The sequence below is a fragment of the Chiloscyllium plagiosum genome, chromosome 9, assembly GCF_004010195.1.
Source record: "Chiloscyllium plagiosum isolate BGI_BamShark_2017 chromosome 9, ASM401019v2, whole genome shotgun sequence".
NCBI classification, from domain to species: domain Eukaryota; kingdom Metazoa; phylum Chordata; class Chondrichthyes; order Orectolobiformes; family Hemiscylliidae; genus Chiloscyllium; species Chiloscyllium plagiosum.
In genome coordinates, this window is record NC_057718.1 from 83,061,306 (window position 1) to 83,077,974 (window position 16,669).

At 49.5% G+C, this 16,669-nt stretch overlaps 1 protein-coding gene across 2 annotated transcripts in view; it reads right to left on the bottom strand.

Moving 5' to 3' along the window:
- LOC122552993 overlaps positions 1–15,461 on the bottom strand; it is a 69,293-nt gene extending 53,832 nt beyond the window's left edge. The window contains exon 1 of one of the 2 annotated variants that reach the window (XM_043696349.1): positions 15,304–15,461. The gene's annotated coding sequence lies outside the window, so the exon portion shown is untranslated. Of the gene's footprint in view, positions 1–1,071; positions 1,123–15,303 lie in introns of those variants that run through there. The other variant, XM_043696350.1, reaches the window with a different exon arrangement.
- Between the last annotated feature and the right edge of the window lie 1,208 nt (positions 15,462–16,669).

The window sequence follows — 16,669 nt, forward strand, 5'->3', positions numbered from 1 at the left end:
ACTAAAGCATCCAGAGAGAACAGAGATCAGAGAACTGTGCAGCTTCTCAGTCCACTGTCTTCCTCTGTAGCATTGAGTCAAAATATTGAAACTCCCTCCAGTATTGGCATTGTGGGTCTACCTCTGGTACATAGACATCTAACTATTCAAGGATGCAGTTCACCACCATTTATTCAAAGACAACTAAGGATGGGCAATAAATGCTGGCAAAAACAATGACTGCAGATGCTGGAAACCAGATTCTAGATTAGAGTGGTGCTGGAAAAGCACAGCAGTTCAGACAACATCCAAGGAGCAGGAAAATCAACGTTTCGGGCAAAAGCCCTTCATCAGGAATACAGGCTGGCAGTCGAGAGTGAGTTGCTGGTAAAGCACAGCAGGTCAGGCAGCATCCGAGGAGCAGGAGAATTGATGTCTCGGGCAAAAGCCCTTTTATCAGGCATTAGCTCATTCCTCATTCGTGATGAAGGGCTTTTGCCTGAAACGTTGACTCTCCTGCTCCTCGGTTGCTGCTTGACTTGCTGTGCTTTTCCAGCACCACACGCTCGACTCTAATCTTCAGCATCTACAATCCTCACTTTCGCCTAATAAATGCTGGCAGAGCCAGTGATGCCCACATCCTATAAGTGAACAAAACATGTGGAAGAGTGCCATTCCAGAGTCGGGCTCCTGAGTCATACCAGCTCAACACAAAGTGGACCCACCCAAGGTCCAATTCATCATCTTACGAAACAGGAAGGCTGACAAAATCAAAGAATATTCAGTGTAGGCAATATGAGACATATAAATGTAGCAATTCCACAGTAATTGTGTAATTCAATTAATGGTTTGTTATGAAGCTAATTGAGTTGGTAACACATCAAACAGAATCACTTCAAAAATCAAAGGTTAATTAAGATTTCAGCCTTGTTTATGAAATTACGTCCTTTAAAGGTTATTTCAATTAGGTCAACAGTTCAGTTGTTTAATCTAACATGAAAAATACAGCATTTAATATTTCTTTCCACACAGACTTAATGTATGGCTTAGCAGAAGCAAAATGTTTAACTGTGGATACAGCCCAATACATACTGTTGTGTTCAGCCAGTTAAGATGACATCAGCTGAGTCAGTGATCTGAAACTTCCCCTTTTGGATTTGTATGAAACTCTATGGTATTTATACTTTGAGTCTGGCAGGAACTGGCTTTGTGCAATCAACCAAATTGAGGAGAAAACAAAACAAAATATATGCCAAATGCTTATTTTGAGGGGCAGTAAAATACCTTAGCAAATATTTGGAGGAAGATTGCAATATCCAAATTGATGATGTGATATTTTTGAGAATAAAAGCACAAGAATAACTTGTTACAATTCAATTGATTTAAACACTAATTTTCAAGTTGTTTTGTAATACATGCAGGCATAATGCAACGTGAATAAATCTTGCAAAATAACAGACTCTGAGAAATGAAATATGTTGGCAGTAAGAGAGTGGGCTGCCTCGGCCTGCCCACTCTCTTACTGCTGCCTGGGCCTGTCTAATCTCCTGCTGCCTGGACCTGCTTCCTCTCCTGCTGCCTGGGCCTGCTTGTCTCTCGTACTTCCAGGGCCTGCCTGCCTCTCCTGCTGCTGCCTGGGCCTGCCCTCACTACTGCTGCCTTGGGCCCCAACCACACCTGGGACTGTTGCTGCTGCTGCTGCTGCCTGGGCATACCCTTTCTGCTTTGCCTTAGGCCCCACCAATACTGAAGACTGTTGCTACTACTGCCCAGACCTTCCAGTGTTGTGATCACCAATGTCACCTGAGGCCCACACAGAGGAAGACCACCTGGGACCACCCAACAGTACACCTTGGCTAGCCCAAAAGTGGCAGGCCCTAGCCACACTTATGCCGGGGTAGCTGCTGTCTTAGACACAGCTGCTCCAACCCCAACCCACTTCAGGCATCTAACCAAATGCATGGGGGTAAAGACCTATCCCCATCCCAACATAACTATCCAGGCCCGCAGTAAGGCCATGGCTAGTGTGGTTGGCTCACTGGCCATCGTCGCTGCGGCCAGAATGTACAGGAAGACCGTTTTCTTCCTAAAGACCAAGCAGGCAGTCCACCTGGTCATGGAGAAGAGCCTCACTGTCGGCGGGACAGACCTTCCTGTCAACCAATTGGAGGTCACGGCCTAGAAGTTCTTGATCTCCAACATCCCGCAGTTTATTGCCAGAAGGCTCCTCCTCCCCCATCTCCAAACTCTGGGGGAAATCCGGTCAGGGGGCCGACTGCTTCAGCTCGGTCTGAAGGACCCTGCCCTCAAACACTTGTACACCTTCAGCGCCAGGTGTTCATTTGCCTGGCCTGGAAGGAGGTCACCAAGGGCTCCTTTACCTTCCTCCATGAGGGCGCGCCTATCGCGTCTTCTGAGCAGGGTGCAGTACCATTTGAGCCACGAGGTGGGACACATTAGAAAGAACTGTCCCACCCCAGAAGGCTGCCCAGCCTACACCAGCAGTCACGGGTGGCACTGCCGCACCCGCTCCCCCTAACCCTAAGACAACAACAGAGACCCCGTCAAGGGGGTCAAAGCTCGGGGCTGCTAGTGCCTTGGCTTCTGGTGGGGAGGGAGGTGAGCATCTGGTCAGATGGAGCGGACGGGGGAAGACACATCACAATGAGCCCACCCCCGTGGATGTAGCCCCATTCCCCCACTCCCTCAGAATTCGACCCTTGACCTACCCCACCCTGGCACAATAATGCCCCTGCGGCCACACCAACATCATCCCAGCGTGTGAACCCTGACCCCTGATTCCACACCAAAACCCCACCCCAGTTCTCAACCCCTGGGGCATCTATGCCTGACCGTCAACCTGTGACACCTGGCCCTGGAATCCCTGAGCCCGAACCCTGCCCCAGTTCTGACCCAAATGACCTCGGGGTGTCTGCTGCTGCCCTCCATCCAGCCCCGCCCACCATCACCTGATCACCCAGGGGCACAGCAGGAAGTGACACAACTGGCTTTTGCTGCCCTCGCCATGCCCCATGCCTTACCCCAGCCAATCATCTTCATGGAGAAACTGGAGTGAGGGGCCTCAGGCCCCAGGATCTCCAGGGCGGGTGCCTGCCACAACCACAGTTTCCTCTGGGAAGAGGCGCTATCCCCAGGAGGGGGAGGACCTCCCTGTGGCACACCGAGGGCACTGCCCCTCCCCAGGGGGTGAGCCCATGGAGCTTCCTGGCTTTCCCGCAACGTGGCCTGATCTTCCCAGTGTCCCGTGGGTTGTAGAAGGCTCCCCTGCTGTCACCATCCCATCTGCCCCAGGGATGAGCTAAATCCCCACGTGGGCGGAGGTGTGGGCTGTGCTGGTTTTAACCCTGCACAGCCATCGAGCGGTGGAGGGGAGGAGGGTGTTATCCCTACACCTCCCTCCCAGACTGTTTTCCCTAACGCCTTGACCCTGGGGAAGGATCTTTTCCCTGAGGAGCCGGATGTCCCGTTGGCCGGGACCTGAGCCTCTGCCGCCTGATGATCCAACCTCGGAGCATTCTGGGAAGGGGTGCACTGAGGAAGTTCCCATCGGTGACCCTGGTGGGTGGGGGTCGCTGGGGGTTTGAGGCCAGTTGGTGGTGTCTGACCAGCCCTCCCTCTCACGGTGGGGGAGGGGCCAGTGACCAAGGGAGACTACACAGAGGAGGGTTCGAGTTCGGTGGTTGGTACTGGGGATGATCCGGAGTCTATCTCCAGTCAAGTTTTTGACTCCCAGGTACCCACCAACGGGATCCCCCTCATCCCCCCTCGAGGAACTTCAGGAATTTGTCGAGGAAAGTCACAGTTGCTGAGATAGAGCCTACTTGGCACTGGACTGCTGGAGCTCCTTCAAGCTGGTTTGCTGGTCGGCCCAGGCTGCCCGCCAAGCACCTGGCCTGGACATAAATGAGCAAAAGCAGGTCAGGAACTTCCTGGGTGCACTCCTGGTGAGGGCGAGGGAATTCTGCGCCCCTCCCTCATCTGCCCAGTAAATGTATATAGTTTTTAACTGTACTGGTGGTGGTTGCACAATACTGCTGACATGAAGACAACTATAGCCAGCCTCAACATCAATAGCAGCAGGGAGTCACAGCACAGATTCCAGAACCTCTCGGTCCTTCGGGACGGAGGTATGCGGTGTGTTTCCTGCAAGAAATCTACACTACCCCGGGAGACGAAGCCACCTGGCTCTGGAGTGGCAAGGGGGAGGTCTACATGGTGACTCACCCGCAGATCTGGCGGGGTGGCTATCTTGTTGGCCCCAAATTTTCAGCCGGAGATCTTGGGGGTCAGGGAGCCTGTGCCAGGCCAATTGCTTCACCTGACGGTTCGGCTGGGGGGACACGGTGCTCCACTTTGTGAACGTCTACACTCCCCTGGCCGGGCCGAGTCAAGCGAGCTTCTTCGGAAAAGTGTCCGCTCATCTCGCCTCCATCAACGAGATCCAGTGCGTCGCCCTTGGGAGAGATTTTAACTGCGCCCTCGAGGACAAGGACCACGGCGGTGCCTGCACCGATTGGGCGTCGGGGAGGAGGTCGGGGGACTTGGTAAAGTCCTTCGACCTGATGGACGTCTGGCAGAATTTCCATCCCGACTCCATCGCCTTCACATTCGTGTGGCCTGGGGTCGGAGCGTCCAGAATCAACCGCCTGTACATTTCGCGGGCGTACGCCTCCTGTTTTCCAACGGCCTCCACACGGCAGGTGTCGTGCACGGACTATCACCTGGTGTGGGCGGAACTCCTTCCGTTCGGCGCCAGGCTCGGCTCCGCGTACTGGCACTTTAACAACCTGCTGTTGGAGGACAAACGGTTCCGGGACTCGTTTCATCGTTTCTGGGCCAGCTGGAGAAGGAAGCGGGAAGCTTCCCCTCCCTGAAGCTATGGTGGGACATGGGTTAGGCTCACTTCTGTGTTTTCTGTCAGGAGTACACGAGGGAGTCGACGAAGAGGCAGAAATCTAGGATCGGGGAGTTGGAGAGGGAGATGCTCGACCTGGAGTCACGCCTCGGTCAGCCCGACGCGGACCCGGCCCTACGCGGGGTGTACGAAGAGAAGAAGGCCGCGCTCTGGGACCTGCAGCTCATCAGGGTTTGGTGCATGTACGTGAGGTCGCGGATCCAGCTCCTCCAGGACATGGACGGCGGCTCCCCCTTCTTCTACTCGCTGGAAAAAAGGCATGGCACCCGTCAGCAGCTCCCTGTGCTGCTGGCCGACGGCGGGTCCCTCGTCTCGGATCCGGAGGGGATCAGGGCCCACGTCCGAAACTATTACACAGCTCTGTTCTCTCCGGATCCGTCCAGCGAGGATGCTCACAGAGTTCTGTGGGAGGACCTGCCACAGCTCGGCCCGGAGGACGCCAGAAGTCTCGACACTCCCGTCACTTTAGAGGAGCTGACCGTGCCCTCGACCGGCTCTCGAGGGGCAAGTGCCCCGGGGCTGGACGGGCTGACTGTGGAGATCTTCAGGGCATTCTGGAACGTCCTGGGGAGCGACTATGCACAGACTGGGGGAGTGTCTAACTGGCAGAGAGCTGGCCCTTTCTTGGCGCAGGGCGGTCATTGTCCTACTGCTGAAGAAGGGGGACCTTCGTTCTTTGAAGAACTGGCATCCGGCCTCCCTCCTCGGGACGGATTACAAACTTTTTGCCAGGGTGTTGTCTTCTCGCCTGGCTTCCGTGCTGGCCCACATGATTCACCCGGACCAGTCCTACACGGAGGATACACGACAACGTCCACCTGGTCCGGGACCTGATCCATTTCTGTCGACGGGCTGATCTGCCGAGCACCTTCCTGTCTCTCGACCAGGAGAAGGCATTCAACAGGATCGATCACGAGTATCTGCTTGGGACTCTGCGGGCATTCGGGTTTGGGAAGCAGTTTGCTGCCTGGATCCAAATCATGTACACCGCATAGAGTGTCTGGTTAAAAGTTAACGGGTCCCTGACAGCACTCCTTCCCTTTGGGAGAGAATTACATCAAGGCTGCCCCCTGTCCGTCCAGCTGTGTTCCCTGTGTGTGGAGCCTTTCCTGTGCCTCTTGCGGAAGAGATTCTGCGCGGCGCGGGCACTGGGGTGGTCCTCTCAGCCTACGCCAACGACATGTTCCTCACTTTCACCGACCCGGCTGACCTGGGGAGGATGCCCGAGTGCCAGGCCATGTACTCGGCAGCATCTTCCGCCAGGATCAACTGGGCCAAATATACCAGACTACTGGTCGGTCCGTGGCAGGTGGACTCTCTGCCGGAGAAGTTACAGGGGTTCAGCTGGAGTACCACCCATCTCCTCTACCTGGGGATCTACCTCAGCCCGGCTGAGGAATCCTGGCCGGTGAACTGGCAGAAGCTGGAAGCTAAAGTCTCGGCTAGCCTAGGCCGCTGAACAGGACTGCTCCGAGTGCTATCTTACAGGAGTCAAGTGCTGGTCATAAGCCAGCTGGTGGCTGCCATGCTGCAGTACCGGCTGGTCCCTTTGGTCCCTCATCCTGCGTTTGTCGCTGACATCCAACGCTATCCCTCCCCAACACCCATGTCCTGTGCGTGCAGGTGTAGGATATACTGAAGAAATGCTGAGTGCAGAAAACTTTATTGACATTCCACCACCACGAAGAAAGGAAACACCAGACTAGCCAGTTTAACAAGCAATGCACCTTGACAATTGGATAGGTGTCTCCATGAGTGGATCTGGGCCTCTGTGGGTGGACCAGGCTTCTGTGGAGGCTAAACACGTGTACGTGTGCTGCTAGGCATGTATTTGCTGCCTTCAGGAAAGGACTCTGCCTTTTGGTACGGACTCTGTGTTGGAAACGGACTCAGCCTTTTTGATGGTCAGTTGTCTCACCTGTGTTGTGTCTTGTGTGTCCTTGGGACTGGACTGTCCTGAAAGCCAGATGGTTCACACGTCATTCTTAAAACTGTCACCCCTAGAGCCGGAAGGTGAATAGGCCGTCCAGAGAGCCAGAAGGCGACTAAGTGGTCCCGAATGCCAGAAGGTGACCACCTTCCTGGTGAGGTATAGGGATGGGCAGTCCTAGAGGTGGTCAGACAGTGCATGGGATGGGGTGAGAAACCGGACAGTGAATAAGGGCGGAAGATGCATAGGGGTGGGCCGAGACGTCGGAAGGTGCGTTGGGGTGAGCCGAGAACCGAAGGGGCAAAGGGCGGGTTGCCTTTAGTGGCCGGAAGACCGTTTGCTGGTTTACCAGAGGTGTCTGTGATATATGCACTGGTTTCTCATTCAGTTGTTTGGATTTGTTTTACATGTGTTTTTGTCTAACGGTTTCTCTCGGGTAAAGAATAGCGGGATTTGGTGTTTGACCGCATTTCCCTGAAAATTGATTGCATTGAGCAGTTTGGTGTCTAGTTTTGCCGTTGCCATTTTCTTGTGATTTGTTGTTTACTATTAACTGTTGGCTATTTTGTATTTTGTACATTTTTAATAAAAATATGATCTTACCAGGAGATTAGAATCTCCTCAGACTAAGTGACTGATGAAACAAATATAACGAGATTAGAATCTCCCCGGTCCAGGCGATTGACTCCGAACTGGCTGGCCACAGCCAGTGTACTGTGGATAAGTAAATAAAGGGTGACTTGGCGATGGGATACCAGCCTTTGTGCAGTTATTCCAGTGGCAATGAGAGAAAACAGGATGTGCGTGAAGAACCCACATGGGTGGCATGGTGGCTCAGTGGTTAGCACTGCTGCCTCACAGCACCAGGGTCCTAGGTTCGATTCCCACCTCAGGTAACTGTCTGTGTGGAGTTTGCTGGGTGGGTTACTCTTCAGAGGGTCGGTGTGGACTGGTTGGGCCGAAGGGCCTGTTTCCACACTGTAGGAAATCTAATCTAATCAAACATTCACTTGTTCCAGTCACTTTGGAGTTGAGGTAAGCACTTCTGGCATCATTTGGGAAGTTTGACTCATTTGACCCTGCTGTTGAAGACTGGTCCTAGTACGTGGAAAGATTGCGATATTTTTTCCAGGCAATGACATTTGGGGCAGATGAAAAGCAGTAAGTAATCCTTCTGACTGCTTGAAGGCTCACAGTATTTTCAATTATAAGGGGCTTAACATTCCCAGAGGCACCAGACACTAAAACCTTCCAAAGGTTGACGGAATTGGTTAAGGAATATTACAACCCCAAACCTCCTCTAATTCTGAGAGGCTATTTGTTTTATTCAGCTGTTAGAGTCATAGAGATATACAGCACAGAAACAGACCCTTAAGTCCAACTTCCTCATGCCAAGTCTCATTTGCCAGCATTTGGCCCATATCCCTTTAACACCTTCTAATTCACATACCCATTCAAATGCCTTTTAAATGTTGTAACTGTACCAGCCTCCACCAGTTCTTCTGGCAGCTCATTCCATACACGCACCACCTCTGCATGAAAACGTTGCACCTTAGATGCCTTTTAAATCTTTCTCCTCTCACATTAAACCTATGCTCTCTAGTTTTGGACTCCCCCACCTCGAAGAAAGGACCTTGTCTATTTATCCTATCCATGCCGTTCATTATTTAGGGCAGTACAATGTCTCAGTGGTTAGCACTGCTGCCTCACAGTGCCAAGGAGCTGGGTATGAATCTGGCTTCAGGCAACCATGCGTGGAGTTTGTTAATTCTCCCCGTGTCTGCGTGGGTTTCCTCCGGGTGCTCCGGTTTCCTCCCACAGTCCAAAGATGTGCAGGCCAGGTGAATTGGCCATGTTAAATTGCCCATAGTGTGCAGGGATGTGTAGGCTCGGTGCATTAGTCAGGGGACATGTAGAGTAGTAGAGTAGGGAAATGGGTCTGGGTGGGGTACTCTGCGGAGGTTCGGTGTTGGACCAAAGGGCCTGCTTCCACACTGGAGGGATTCTATGAGATTATTCCATAAACTTCTAAAAGGTCACCTCTCAGCCTCCAACACTCCAAGGAAAATACCCCAGTCTATTCGGCCTCTCCATGTCGCTCAAACCCTCCAACCCTGGCAACATGCTTGTAAAGCATTTCTAAACCCTTTCAAGTTTCACAAGATCCTTCCTATAGCAGGGAGACCAGAACTGAATGCAGTATTTCAATAGTGAACTAACCAATATCCTGTACAGCCGCAACATGACCCTCCATCTCCTATACTCAACACAATCGCTAATAAAGGCAAGCATAACATATGCCTTCTTCACTATCCTATCTACCTGCGACTCCACTTTCAAGGAGCTATGAACCTGCACTCCAAGGTCTCTTTGTTCAGCAACTCTCCCCAGGACCTTACCATTCAGTGTAAATGTCTTGCCCTGATTTGCCTTTTCAAAATGCAGCACCTCACATTTATCTAAATTAAACTCCATCTACCACTCCTCAGCCCATCTGATTAAGATCCCACTGTATTCAGAGGTGATTTTCTACACTGTCCACTGCACCTCCAATTTTGTTGTCATCTAAAGAACTGGGGGAGTCTGTATTGGATTTTTGACGAGGTTACGACAATTGGCAGAGGCATGTGATTTTGGGTTAACCCTGAACGAGATGCTGAGAGGCTGTTTGGTATGTGGGATTAGTGACATAACCATGAAGAAGTGCCTACCAGCTGAAGTCCAAGTGGACATTCAACAGGCATTGCAATGGCTCCATCATAAGAAAATGCAGCAAGTGGACTGTGGGAGCTACAGGGCATCCCAACGAAAGTGGACTCCCTCAAGTCTCTAACTGAGCTTGGGGAACACCACTTGAGTGTAGGTAATCGCAGAGCCTCACACTGGGCATATGTTGAGCAGATGGACCACAGGCTAGCCCACAGCAGAACCCCACAACAAAGCCGAGACTCGGCCAAATGGCTAAAAAGTTCTTCAGGACCTGGGCCAGCAAGCCATTGTAGGTGCTGCCAGTATGTGGACTCAAGACAGCAAAGGAGTCCTACGCGGCGTGACCTGAGTAAGAAAACTCGTAGGCCAGTACCCAGGTTAGTGACACCCTGAAAAGTCCCCTTCCATAAGACTTGAAACAATTAAATTGCTGTGTGACACCAAAATCAGAACGGATTAAAATTAATGTTTGGTGAACTGGTCACCCAGTTGCCATGGAGATCGATGCTGCCACAGCTGTATCTGTGGTTGCAGAATCTGTCTTTAACAAAATTCGCTTGGAACTCCAACCCCTAAGTGTGCACGAGACCTCAGCCAGGTTGAGCACGTACACTGAGAACCACTGCAGATTAAGGGTATGACTTCAGCTCTAGTCTCCTATGAGAAGCAGTTGGTGCAGTAACCAGTGATGGTAGTAAAAGGCTCAGGCCCAGGCCTATTGGGGTGGAATTGGTTGAAAAAGATTCACCTGGATTAGCTCAACAGTTAAGTCTCAGTGAAGCCCCAGTGAAATACCCAGGAGTTTTTCACGTAGAGCTCAGGACTACCAAAGGGGCCAAAGCCACATTACCTGTCGACCAGGAAGCAATTCCAAGGTTTTACAAGGCCCACCTGGTGCCATTTGCCTTGTGGGTAAAAGTAGAGGCAGAAATCTGGAGGCTGAAGAGCAAAGTAATCATCAAACCAATGCGTTTGCAGAATGGGCAGGACTGGTCATACTGATTGTGAAGCCTGACAGCTCAGTTCGCCTTTGGGGGGATTTTTAAGCAAACGGTAAACCGCGCTCTCAGCTTGATAAACACCCGATCCCTCATACAATGCACTTGTACGTAGAGTTGGCAAGGGGGGGTGGGCTATCTTTAGAAAACTGGACATGAGCCATGCTTACCTGCAATTGTAACTGGATGAGTTCCAGAAGTATGCTACGATTAATACCCATCAGTGTTGAGATCAGTATACACGACTGCCATTTGGGGTATCACCAGCCTGTGCCCTTTTCCAGCAGACCATGGAGAACATTTTACAAGGGGTACCTCAGGTTGCCATTTATCTGGATGATGTACTAATAACTGGGAAGGCCAATAAAGAGCACTTGGAGGACTAGGACATAGTGCTTAAGTGCTCCCAGGCAGGCGTACACCTTAGAAGGTGAAATGGTATGTTTTGGGTGCCCCCAAGTGACCTACTTGGGTTACAGAGTCGACAAAACTGAGTTACACCATTTGGAAGAGAAATTGAGAGCAATCAAAGGAGCCCCAGCTCCCAGGTCTGTATCGGAGCTTTGGTCTTTCCTGGGGTTTGTGAATTATTATGGAAAACTCATACATAACCTGGCCTCCATCTTGGCACCTTACACCTGAAACAGGGAAGTGGCCACACAGCCAAGAAGTAGCATTTAGGAAAGTGAAAATGCAGCTATCGCCATCTAAGATGTTGATCACTACCATCAGAAGCGAGAGGTAGTGCTGACATGCGATGCCTCCCCGTATGGTATCAGGGTGGTGTTGGCTCACCGGTGGCCCAATGGAGAGCAACACCCAATAGCGTCTGCTTCCCGGACCTTGGCTGATGCCGAAAGAAAATATGCCCAGATAGAGAAGGAAGGTTTGGCAGACACCTTTGGTGTGAGGAAGTTCCATCAGTAACTTACAGATGGGAATTTGTGATAGTAACAAATCACAAATCCCTGCGAGGGCTGCTGAAGGAAGACAAGATGGTGACGCCCACAGCTTCCAGGAGAATTCAGCGTAGGCCTTAGTCTCACTGTGAACACCACCCAGGAAGCCAAATGGCTAAGGCAGATGCCTTGAGCAGCCTCCCACTGGCATATACTCCACCTACGGTGCCTCCCCTGGAACAGTCTGTTTGGTTTTAAACTTTCCTCACACCCTCCACCCTAACAATATCCAATTGTGGACACAAGAAGATCATGTCTCAGTGCAACTGAAACAGCTGGTGGTAATGGGGGCTATAGAAGGGCCATTACAACCAAGAATTGAAACTTTTCTGGACCTGGTGAGACTAGGTCACTATAAAGCATGGTATATTATTGAGGGGCGCATGGGTGATTGTCCCAACACTTGCCAAACTCCACCAGGGTCATCCAGGGGTTTCCAAGAGGAAGATGCTAGCATGAAGCTGTCTGGTGGTCATGGTTGGATGCTGACATTATTGCATTGGTGGGACAACTAACAAGGACAAAACCTGCCACCAGCAGCACCCCCACATTCATGGGAATGGCTGGGAAAGCCCTGGGCTCAGTTGCATGTTGACTCCGCCAATCCTTTCATGGGCTCAATGTTCCTGATAGTTGTGGACATCCATTCAAAGTGGTTGGACACACAAAGCTTATCTGGCAAACTCAGGGATAACGATTGAGAAGCTGCGAGCATCGTTCACAAAACACGGACTCCTGGAATTATCGGTCACAGGCAACGGGACACCATTTACCAGCAGGGAGTTTGAATATTTCCTAAAGTCTGATGGCATTTGACACATAAAGATGGCTCCATACCATCCATTGTCCAATGGTATCACAAAAGAACCATTTTGGTCAACAGTCCAAATGTTGAAGGTAGTCTTAAAGAAGCAGCTGTCCCAGTTCCTGTTCAATTAAGGGCCATCCCACACACAACAACAGGGATAGTTCCAGCAGAGTTGCTAATGGGGAGAAGACACTGCACCAGGTTAAATCTGGTGGGGGAAGGGAGAGTGAAACGGCAGCAGGAAGGCCAATCCAGCCACATACCCCCTCTAAGCGAGAGAGACAATTTAATTCAGGGGATGAAGTTTGATGCTGGAACCATGGGAATGACCCTGTATGGGTACGAGGTCACGTTCTGTGACTTAGAGTACAGGAAGGTGATACAGTCCTGGACAAACATGTAGATCACCTGAAAGCTTTACCTCACAAACTGGGCAGTAACAAAACATAGCTGGCCCCTCAGAAAAACTAGAAAACCTGTTAGAAACTGTTGGCTCTCCCCCTCCATTCTCTGTCAAGAAAACTTCAGAGTCCGAGATGGATGCAGCCTCGATATCGTTACTGCAGAAAGAAACTCTTCCAAGTTGTCCCGAACGCGAGAGATAGGCTACAGTCCAGTACATGCCTTGTCAGAGTCCAAATCAGAGGAATTGGACTTTGGGTAAAAACATCGCAGGAAAAGCTACAAGCCAAACACCAGGCCTACATCCCCAGACTTGGCTTGGGAGTGATGTAATGATTGGAATCAGATTGACCTCGTTGAATGAGGTTGTTGCTTGGGGTTGTTATCCTGGGGAAATCAGGAAAGCACTGGCTGACCAATACAACCAGGAGATGGCTGGCCACAGCCAGTGTACCATGCACGAATAAATAAAGTGTGACTTGGTGACGGATACCAGCCTCTATGCAGTTGTTTCACAGACCCTTTGGTCCAACCAATCCACGCCAAACATAATTCCAAACTAAACTAGTCCCACCTGCCTCCAAATGGTCCATATCCCCCCCAAACCTTTCCTACACATGCACTTATCACAGTGTCTTTTAAAATGTTGTAACTGTGCCTGCATCTACCACTTCCTCAGGGAGTTCATTCCACACATGAACCACCTTCACATAAAGAATTTGCTCCTCATGACTTTTTTAAACTCTTAATCCTCTCACCTTAAAAATAATGCCCCCTAATCTTGAAATCCCCCATCCTAGGGAAAGGGAACCTACCATTAACCCTATTTATAGTCTTCATCATTTTATAAACCTCTTTAAGGTCACCTCTCAGTCGCCTACACTCCAGTGAAAGAAATCCTGGTTTGTTCAGCCTTTTTCTCTAACAAACCTTCGAATCACTTACCCTGCCCACTCTGAGTGTGGTTGCAGCACTTTCTTCCCCAACTGTATACCATCTACTTCCACCACAATGCAAGGTGACAATGAGCATTCTTCAGTCAGAAAGAAAAAAAAAACAAAAAAAACAGGAGATGGCTGGCTACAGCCAATGTTAGTTAAAAAAAAGTATAACCAGGAGATGAGATCTCCTCAACTCAGGTGACTGACTCCAAGCTGGTTGGCCACAGCCAGTGTATTGTGTATAAGTAAATAAAGGATGACCAGATACCAGCCTCTGTATGATTATTTCACAATGAAACTTGCTGGTACAGCTGAAGTGCAATGTTCAAGTGCAGAGGTTCCTGGAAGTGGATTGAGGACATGCCATGAGGGTTCTCAGAAGCTGGCCCATATCATATGCCAATGTCAATGTTCATAGAGTGTGTGACCGGTGGCCATAGAATGTGCCCTCAGACGTTGGTACCTAGTGTTCAACATGAGGGTCCTTTGGAGCAAGTGGTGAACTATGCCAAGTACCTGATTTCCATGTCAAGTTTTCATCATATCTAGTTAGTTTGGAACATTTGTTAATGAGGTGAGCTGAGCTATTAACAAAGCATTTAATAAGCAGTAATCCCCCTCAATTGGTAACTCACCATTGCCTAGTGAGAAACTCACACACCATTTGTGAAAAGCGCAAAAGATGGAGCCAGATGCACCAGATTGACCTTGTTGGATTTAACATTCTGCTATGAATTTTATCATAGCCTACATTGCTCAGACCCCTACAAGATGCTACCCTATTCCTCTGGTTAATTCCAGGGCCCACTGGAGAGATGCGTGGCATCTCTTAATTGATGGCATCCAGTTGCATCAAATTTGTGACTAATGTCCCCTCCAGGAGAACCAGTCAAATATCTACATTATTTCACTGAACTGGACAGCCTGAGGATTTAGGACCGTTGCTGGATTCCCCTATGTGCAAGATGTGATAGACTGCCAAACATGGCCATCAAGGCTTTGCAATTCAAAAAATGCTTTTTGTTAATGGGAAAGGATTCTACATAAACTGGGACTGCTACCAATGTGTCATGCAGATACACATATGACATCCTCACAGCAACCTCAATGCTACATGACCATACACTCCCAGGTTCCTGAGCTATTTACTACCCTCTGTGTGCATGTCCTCATGGTTAGATTGTGGGTGATAAGTGCTACCCATTAAAGAGGTGAATGCTGACACTGGTGAGGAATCTTAGGTCAGAAGCAGAAAAGAGATACAACATCAGCCTCACAACAACCACAACCACCACTGAGCAGACTATCAGTCTCCTGAAAATTACATTCTGAGGCCTTAGATAGCTTTGGTGGGAGCACTGAAAAGGACAATGCCTCAGTGAGAATATCCGTGGATTGTGGTGATTTGCTGTGCTCTGCAAAACATGGCACTGAAGAGGCGGGAGGCTGCAGTCTGGAGGAATTAGTGCAGTGCAGGTATTCTCAGAGAAGATAGATGAGGATAAAACGTATGGCCAGCCACAAAATCCAGAAATATTTCAAGGAGCCGGTCTATTGTTGGTCCCACAGAGAAGTGGAATACATCCACACATGCACAATAGCGGTATGTTTGGATTGTCTTTACAGCCAAATAAAACTCACTTTCAACTCTATCGATGTTGTTCACCTTGGTTGCCAGCCCAGGCTGCCTTGTCTAGTGCAGGATGGTGATTCTGGATGATCCAAAAGATGACCACAGTCATCATGGTCCCTCCCAAAGAATCCTTGGCGTAATCCACTGTACGGTGACTCCAGCAAAAGATGACATTTTCTAGATAAGAAATAACAACTTAATCATTAACATATTCAGACATAAGCAGGAACACTAATGCAAAAATGAAACACTGTGGATGCTGGAAATCAGAAACAAAAACATGGTGCTGAAAAAGCTTAGCAGGTCAGGCAATATCTATGGAGGGAGATTGAGTATATGTTTCAAGTTGAGACAAACTTTTATCATGACTGGAAATGCTAAGTGTTACTTTCTGCGGATGCTGCCCCATAGTCCAGGGATGTGCAGGTTAGCCATGGTTAAGGAGGTGGGGGGTGTGACAAAGATAGGGTGGGCAGAGCTGGGTCTGGATGGTATGCTCTTCAGAGGGTCAGTGCAGACTTGATGGGCTGAATAGCCTCTTTCTGGACTGCAGGGATTCTATGAAAATCTAGATTATTGGAGCATGCTTTATTCATTTTTCACAGGTGCTCCTATGTGGAATGCCCTCAGCACTAGCTGGAGGCTGATATCCTGTCGCGTGGGTTGACCTTGCCAGCTATCCCATGCCTGCCTGAGGTCTGGAGGGTCCCAGTATGCTGAGTGGATTTCCATGGGTGCAAAAGCCTCATCCACCCTCACAGCAACGTGAGACTGGCAGAGCAACTGTGCTACCATTGTCCATATTGGAACACCCTGAAACAAGCACCAGAAATAGAAGGCAATTTTTTATTATTATTAATCAGAACATGGACAATTGGAGCTAACCTAACATGGGTAGGTAATTTGGTAGGAGATCATGGGTATATATTAGAATTGGCAGAATCTTGCTATCAGCATTTTCCAAAGTTTTATATTAAGGCCTCACTCTTCACTATATTTGCAAAACTATAGTAGGTTGAATTAATTTGGGAGATGTGAGGTCATTCAATTTGAATGTTAGTAAGATACAGCATATCAAGGTACCAAGAACTAGGAAGAATCAAGGAAAATAATGGGTTCGAGTACAGAAATCATTAAAAGCTGGAAGACACAAAACAAGTGAAGCAGGCACTGATTACAGCACATTTCTTCATCTTGCTGTGTTAACTCTAGATTATTAGAATGTAGTTCTTCATAAGCCTTTCCCTTGCCTGGTTAATGCACTGTTACTACACCAAATAAATCTTTTTTTATTGAGAGCTTCCGCCTCACTGAGCAGATTCAGGCCAATCCATATTCAACTACCTCCTCTGAAAACTCTCCTCACATTTTGAC